Raw genomic sequence first — 8,975 nt, forward strand, 5'->3', positions numbered from 1 at the left:
ACAGCAGTAGCAGTAAAGAATGCCGCAGACTTCCTGTTTCACAAAGGTAATTCAGTTATACGAGTGTGTGTCGGTTTGTCACTTCCAGTGTGGAAGTGAACGTCTGTGAGAGTTCATTGAAGAATTTTAGCAAAACATTGGGTCTACTTTATGTTTTCTGTAGTCTGTAGTTCTGATGCATTTCTTTAGATAAATGCTCATATTTCATGTTCAAAGAGCATGAAAGTACGATCAAACTTGAAGAAATGTTGCCTTGGCAGATTGTTTATCAAACTCAAAGAAGAAAAGGTAATAAAAGAGCAGTCCAACAATTTATTGCTCTTTATTGCCCAAAAACACAGAAACAGAAAGGTGAAAATAGGAAACTACTAGATTCTACTACCCTGTTTTCTTGTTCTTTTATTTTATTTTGTTGTCTTTTTTAAAAAATAATACAAAGAAAATAAAAGTCTTCCACCTACAAAAATGCAGATAATACCACTAAAACACTTTTTTCATATGCTCAGTAGCACTCAAACTCTGAACAGCTGAACGTCTTGCATCCCTTTAATAATGTTTAAGGTTTGTAACGTGTGATATTGTGCACACTATTTTTCACATAGGCCCACACGATCCATAACAAATTATGTGCAAAGTTAGTTCCAGAAAAGTTCAGGGTTTTTTGACATGAGCACGTGTTAAGATGGATGTCTCTCAGCCAACAGCAAAGGATGCCTGCAATTACATATTTCATCTGGAATTATACATAAAGCAATCCATCAATCTGAATCCTTAATTCCATGTCGTCTTGAAAACCCAGAGGATTATGCCATCGCCGCAGTAATATAAGCCAGACAGTTATTCTCTACACAGGGGATATTCGAATAATATGGGCTATAGCCTGACATTGAAGGACGGTGACAAGACAGAATCCACCACAGCAGCAGATGAGCCAAACAACAGCATGGTGCTGGTTCCGACATCATGAGCATACTGCAGCATCATATTCTCTCAGAAATCAGCACATAAATCAAAGTGCTCAGGTAAGATAGGGTGGTGTGCTTGAATCTATTCAGACACTTGATTCAATGTTACTGTACCTTTGAATGTCCTTGTATCTAATCTAATTTTGACATACGTCTCCTTCTCTTTCATATTATAATTTTTTTAACACATCTATCTCCTTTGCGCTTTGGCGGATGATTAAATTTGCATCATATCAGCAACTCTGCCCCCCAGTTACAAAGTACAGTAAACTTGGCACTGTGAGCACTTTTTGGCTTGACATGTTGCAAACACATGGAGCTGTTGGTAAATGCTGCTCATTGTCCTGCGAGGGGGGATGATGATTGAATACATGTCAACCATAATTCTCACAGGTTGCGGCCCTGAGGTCTGCATGACCTCAAATAACGCCCGACATTGCTTGAAACATCAGGCTGAGCAGGAGGCCAGAGGAGAGGAGAGGAGGAAACAAGTTATGGAAACAGCATGGGCACTGGAAAGAAAGAAGGGTGCAAGGAAAGAGACACGAGTGAATAGAAATTACTCTTTGCACCCCCCCCCCCCCCCCCCCACGCACCTCAGACACACACACAAACACATACTCTGAATAAATCAACACAAGTACCGTCTTGATTGCTACAATCTCCTCCTCTTCCTCTCCTTTCCATCTAAATCAACCTCTTCCCTCTCCCTCAGTCCGTGTGGCCTCACCGGTGGGTGCATATCTGTGGGTTCCATCCACAGACAGCTCAGCAGGCCGTCATGGTGTCTGTGGAAACCCTGAGCCTGGAGGAGGAACACAAGGAAGGCGATTTCCTCTTGGGGATCAAGGGTTGCTTCTATCCATTACCAGGACGACTGCACCTCAACTGACTGTGTGAAGTTGCTGATTAAAGTGTGTGTGTGTGCTGTATATGTGTGTGAGGATCTGTCACTGCAAGGTCACTGAAAGACGCTGAGAGCAGCACAAAAGAGAATCTGTCTGCACAGAAAACTACGCCCTGTTTGAGACGTGTGAAATCTTGCACTTCCTCAAATACTGGAATCACATTGAGTTTAGGCAAGGCAAGGCAAGGCAAATTTATTTGTATAGCACAATTCAACAACAAGGTGATTCAAAGTGCTTTACAGAGACATTAGAAACAAAAACAAATAAAAAGCATGATTTAAAATTGATTAAAACAAGCAAACAAACAAACTAACTAAACACACACATTTCACACCTGTTCGCGCCATCTGAACCCTTATCGTAAGGGGAGCTACCAGTCCTTCTGTGGACAAGCTACTATCTATTTTAAATTCCCTGAATTTAAAATACTCTCTAGACCCAGTCTAGACCCAGTTGGGGAGCTACCCAGAGCTCTAATCCCACACCTGTTCGCGCGATCTGAACCCTTATCGTAAGGGGAGCTACCAGTCCTTCTGTGGATGAGCTACTTTCTATTTTAAATTCCCTGAATTTAAAATACTCTCTAGACCCAGTCTAGACCCAGCTGGGGAGCTACCCAGAGCTCTAAACCCACTTAACAAACAAACAGATAAAATCAGAACAGTAGATAAAATCAGTTTTGAAATTTAAGCTTAACAAACAAACAAAACAGTATATAAAATCAAAACAGATAAAATCAGAAATAGATAAGATCAGTAGTTAGTGTAAGTTTTGAAATTTAAGCTTAAAAGTGTGGATTTGGTGCTTTATTCAAATGCAGCTGAGAATAGGTGAGTCTTCAACCTGGATTTAAATAAACTGAGTGTTTCAGCTGATCTGAGGCTTTCTGGGAGTTTGTTCCAGATATAAGGAGCATAAAAGCTGAATGCAGCTTCTCCGTGTCTGGTTCTGACTCTGGGAACTGATAAAAGACCATGATTAAGATAAGATAAGATTCTTTTTAACTCATTTAAAGTTTATCCAAGGAGCGATTTCCCTTCTAGATATAAATGTATCATTATTGATTAGCTCTCAAAGGGTTTTTGTAATGTTTGAAAAAGTAACTGCGTGCTGCTCATAGTACAGAGAGGTTTCCGTAGTGTTTGGTATGATATATGCAGCGACAAGGAACTGCTGTGACTTTTCCAGCTTGCTTCACTCTCAGTAGTCTCCAAGGTTACTGGCAACCTTTAAGGGAAAACATAACAAACCCAAACTAAGCAATACCCATGCAGCAGCGTCCACACTGTATCTCTGCAACCACTCTAGATCTGATGTGTTGCAAGATTTCTTAAGAAGCCAGCATCAGTGAAATAGTTCTGAAGCGGCTCTGCAGTTATACTCAACTATAAATTCACCTTCAGAACGCAATGCAGGGGTTTTGTTTTATAATCATCTCTATAAACTGCTGTCTGCCTATTAATATGTGGAATTTCTGATTTCTGTTTCATGTTAACTTGCACCATAGTCTAAATGGTTCTGACCTGTCATTTCAGAGCAGATTTCGGTTAGGGGTAAACAGTCTGTGTGGAAAGCAAACAGGAGATGACTTTTGCTGACAATTTCGCTTTTCATTAGTTTATTTTTTAACAGGAACAGGAGCTCCTGGCTTGCACCAGAAAGCCCTAAAAATATTGGCTGTTGTCACTGAATGGCTCTGAATGTTGGAGTCTGCCATCTGGTAATCTGCTATTTTGCTTATTCAATGTCCACACAGGGAGGAAGTCGAGGTGGAGTGATGGGTAAATAAATAGATAAATAAATACAATAATACTAATTTAACCATTATGGTGAACATCTTTAACCCCATTAACCAAACAGATAGTAGTGAGCAAGCAGTTTTTGAGTCTCATATAGCCAAAATTCACAGGGCAGTGACAAATGACTTTGATGCTTGTTTATACTGAAGCTAATTTCCTCGTCCCTTCTGTACCATTGCAATCCTAATGTCACTCTGAAGAATAGCCACTCTGTAAACCAGGGTTAGTGTTGACGGCTGTTTCTGTGGTTTTCTTGCAGGAGGAAGAGTGGACCAGAAAGGCAGCACGCACGGTGTGTGCGGAAACACAACAGCGGGGAGCACGAGCACAGACGTCGGAGGGAAGCACACACACGGGATTCAAGGGAGCAATGGGGATTTATTGTGTTTACAGCTTTCACTGTAAATAAAGAGCACTGTTGGCATCGCAGAGTCTGCGTTTTGGGTCCTCATTCCCCATTTCCCCACGGTCTGCCAGCCAGACCGTGACACAATCTACTTCAGAAATTTATGTTTTTTTTGTTTTGTTTAGGTTTATTTTTACAATGGGTCCGGCTATTTTCTGGGAATTAACACACAATCTCTTCTTCATGACTACAAAACAATGTGGGCAATGAGCAACCACACCTTTTTATGTCTATAATCCAGTTTTGAGATCCCTTCCCAGACGCCTTAACGCCCACTCACATCCTGGGACTTCTGATCTCAGGAATTTGCATGATAAGGTGGGGCCAGGTTTCACAATGAACTCACCCGAAACTCTGGCTGATTAGGACCCACACCCAGTTTCACACCTTGGCTCAGGCGATTAGAGGATCATCAGGGGGGTCCTTTTGTCCCTCTGTGGGGGGATACTCCCACTAGGTTTATATCTGGGACTCTCCACCATTTGATCTTAGAACTGAAGAGGTGAAACGTCTTCAAGCAACTTAAAGAAGTCCAGACGCTTTTCTTTGCAAGCTCCTTTGACTACGATGACCTGGATGACTGAGAACCTTCACAGACACCTTTTTATGTCATTTTACACATTATTTATTATAATTTAAGGCCAAAGAGTCGTGCTGACAGATTTTTTTTAATAGACCGGCATTTCTTTATCAAACAGAAAAGCTGTGACATAATATTGGAATTCCAGTTCTTTTTCTTACATTAATCTATCTCAAGGATAAAATGTGTAGTTAAAATTCTCCACATAGGGAAGAGAGTTTCACTGGTCCAGCCCATTTCACATCAAAGTGTGCTGTATGTGCCGCATGATGTGAAATGAGTGTGACACTCTTGTTGTAAATCATTGTTATGAAATCTACCTTTTCTCCAAAGTCAAAGTGGATCCAGAGTCTACTTCAAAGTGAACTTGAGCACAGCCAGTCTTGTCTGCAAATATGTTTGTCTTTATGCATCTATTTGAAGGTAACAATCAAATTTTATTTTTTGAATGAGATAATCACTGCTTGACTTCTGCCCTCACAAAACATTTCTTTATAATGACTGATTGCATATTTGGAAAGGAGGGCAAGGAAGATCTTCTTAATTGTCCTAAATTTAAGAAAATCACAGCCTAACATACAGTACTCCAGAGAGATGTAAGGAAATCATAGACAGAAGGTTGCAACAAATTTAAGACCAAGGACAGATGGTACCAATTGGATATAAACTCCTCTGAGTAACACTCTTTATGTCAGGGAGGAGTGAGGACGGGAGCCTAACATGGTAGCCTATTCTATGACTGTGTGTGTGGATCCATATGAATGTATCCCACCCAGCTCAATCCATTCTATGTGTGTGTGTGTATGTGTGTGTGTGTGTGTGTGTGTGCGCTCTCTGTCTCTGACATAATCCCACCAGCCACAAGGCTCTATGTTGACATCCAATCAGCGCCTGTTTTTGGTGGTTTTCTGATTAAGCTGTCTAGAAAGTGTGCTTCCCTAAAACCACACCTTGACACTGCCGATTTGAGACTGTGATTAAACTACATTAAACTCTGATTTATGCCATCCACGCATTCAGTTACTCTCAGTAAGAGCTTTCAGCTTCTTTAAAACCCATCCCTCAAACTTTTTTAATGCCAGTTGCCATTGATTCTTGCGCACACACTCTGATGTATGACTTGTGCAATAAATTCTGTGATGTAATTTGTTACAATCCTGCCACGAGCCCAATGTTAAACTGTGTGCAAGCAACAAAGAAATCAAATGTTTTGCATAAATTTGACGTAGAAAAAATGGCTGTTTACTTTGCAAAAAGATTATTTTGGCATTTTACAGGAAACATTTGAGAAAATGTCACGGGTTGCTCTGAGGATCCACTCGCAGGACTCCGGAGTGTGTTGTAACAGAGACAGTTTATTCACAAAAATCTTCACCAAGTGTATTTACAGGCAGTGCGAGGACAGTGCTATATACAAGATGTGCGAGGACGGGTTCCAGGGCTCCAGGGAAAACAAGGGGATCACACACACGCTCACGCCAACCTCTCTCCTCTAGTGACCAGCCACCTCTTACACGCTCCACACGGGGAAACACGGGGACGGGTCCGGGGAATCTAGAACAGAGAGACAAATGTTACTTTCTGAGGCGGAAGAGTGGGAAACTAGGGCTCGACGTGTACTGACAGGAGTCTTCACAACAATCCAGCGTTGAACAGCTGATCTCCTCCTTCTGATATACCAGCTGGTCTGATGAGGCCCAGGTGTGCATGATCCGGGAGGGCGTGGGCCAAGGCCGTGAACCCGCCATGAGTTCCGCCCCGGCAAAACATGGGAGGGGGAGAGAGATTGCTGATCAGTGCCTTGCCGACCCCGCAGGTCGTGACAGAAAACTGGCAACCTCTGAAATGGTTGTAATGGTGTAGAGGAACTTTATAGATTAAGAGCCAGTGGAATCACAGAGGTGACGTTGTTAGCTTTTAAAAAAAAAGGGTTTAAACACATTGCAAAAAACAGCAGATTTCTTTATATTATTACTTGATTGGTTGGTTGCGTCGGTACTGATGAGAGATATTATTTGCCTTTAGATTAAAGAACTGGACTTGAAAGAGGTGACTGTCAGATAACTTAAAAAGCACACACATCCTCACATGAGATTGAGGAAACGAAGGAGAAGACAGCTTGCTACAATGTTTTCATCACCATAAGACACCTGCTGCCTTTAATCTGACAATTGAAGGTAAAGTTATATCAGTAGAAGCAGTAGAACACTTCTTTTTCAGATGAAAGCAACTTTACCCATGTGTCATGAAGAAAAGGACTTTCCACAGTATGAGAAAGAAAAGCCATGGAAAACTCCAAATATCAATTGAACTGGATTCATAACATTTTTTTTCAACTTTTATCAAAGTGGCAACTTGAATGTTCATGTTTGACTAATACAGTATTCCTGTGAGTTCACCTATAAAAAATGCAGACATTTTTGTTGAGCAGACTTGATTTCAAACCCAGCAGCTTTCAAATGAGTAGCAAATGCATAACCTACTACATTATTAAAGCATCTAGCACTGGACAAATAAAGTTTACTTACGTTGCTACAGCTGTATTTAAGGAACCCTGATTAACGGCAAGGGTAGCATGGTGGCAGAGTGATTATCACTGTTAGCAGTTAGCACCTTTGCCTCACTCCAAGGTTTGACTCCACCATTTGGCTGGGACCTTTCTGTGTAGAATTTACAGTTAACTCCCCAGTCCTCTTTTCCACTAGTACTGACTCTGCTAGTTTTTGCTCATTTTCTATTACAGTTTCACCTCATATGCAACACAAATACAACAACGGAGGATGCTGAAGCAATAGCATACCTGCTGCTTGGTTTTGTCAGACCCAGGGACCACGGTGTTATGTTTTGTGCAGCTATTTCCCTTGTTGCCATGTTTTGTGAAGGAATTTCCTTTGACTGGGGGCCAGTTTGACGGGCCAATTGGAGGCAAGTAGTCACATTTTTGGACAGACTCAGCTCACTCTGAATCCCAGCTGAGCCGGTATAAAAAGTACCTGGTATCAGGTACTACCACCTAATGGAAAACCCTAAAATCCAAGCCAAGCTGAGTTGAGCAGGTACTGGTGGATAAGAGGTATTTGGGTATTCCAGTTTGTTTGGTGATTCTGAATTGCCCATAGGTGTGAATGTGAGTGGAAATGGTTGTTGTCCTCTCTGTGTTAGCCCGGCAACAGACTGGTAACCTGTCCAGAGGCTACATAAGTGTTGGTCATCTTTCACTTCTTACACACTTTGTCACAGTCTTTTACAGAATTATTTGTGACAGGCTTTTGTGTTAGTGTTCAACTTAATTCATCCTTTGAACTAAAGATTTAAGTAAAGAGTCAAAAACATTTTCAAGTAATAGTTGTCAGTTCACAAGTGGTGCATGTACTGTTGGCTTGTAACAACACTGAAATCGAAATGATTTTTCACAGTTAAGTGAAAATACATCATATGGGATTTATTTTTTGTTCATGTTGCAGTCATAATTAACCCTTTCGTGCATGAATTATGACAACCTCAATCCGGATTTTTTTTCTTAAGTATTTTTATTTATCTTTAGTAATGAAAAAAGATTTCTGAACTTCAATTTGTTAAACATGTACTTTTCAAAGAGCTTTTTACATGTCCAAGTGGTAAAAGTCTATCATTTATACACACACTGGCACCCCAATGAAGGCATCGGGAGCAACTCAGGGTTCAGTACCTTGCCCAAGGACACTTTGGCATGCAGACTTTAGCACCCATGGATCAAACCACCGATCATCCAATCAATAGATGACTTGCAATACCTCCTGAGGCAAAGCCGCCCAACATGAAAAATTGAAGTATCAACAAACATTATGACCCATCAATCAACAAATTTGTATTTCAAAGGCCAAAAGGATGTGGATTCTGCAAGGTGTGTGTATCCATACAGTTCAGCATCACTCATTCCATCCTGCGTTATTGCAGTCTATTGCAGACAAATACGAGAATTGTATCAGTAAAATCTATGCTGCATCCATGTGGGAGATTTGTGTTCAGTCTCAGGTTGCCATCCAGGACATGCCAAAAATACAAGTGACAGTTTGGCATGTTTTGTGAAACATGGGCCTACATCATATATACACATATACGCCCCAGAATAATTACTCAGTACACCGTATTCCCCATGGACTTCTGCTGTTTCTTGTACATCAAGTCTTACAGTAGTAGACATAAAACACATACTAGGCATGTATGAAGTGCATATGGATATTCTTTTAATATTATTGGAAATAAAAATGATACGCAGCAGTGATAATTATTGTTACGTACTGGCACAGGCAGCATGTTATTATTTGCTTCAGATAC

Source organism: Astatotilapia calliptera, chromosome 11 (genome assembly GCF_964374335.1).
Source record: "Astatotilapia calliptera chromosome 11, fAstCal68.1, whole genome shotgun sequence".
Classification (NCBI taxonomy): Eukaryota; Metazoa; Chordata; class Actinopteri; order Cichliformes; family Cichlidae; genus Astatotilapia; species Astatotilapia calliptera.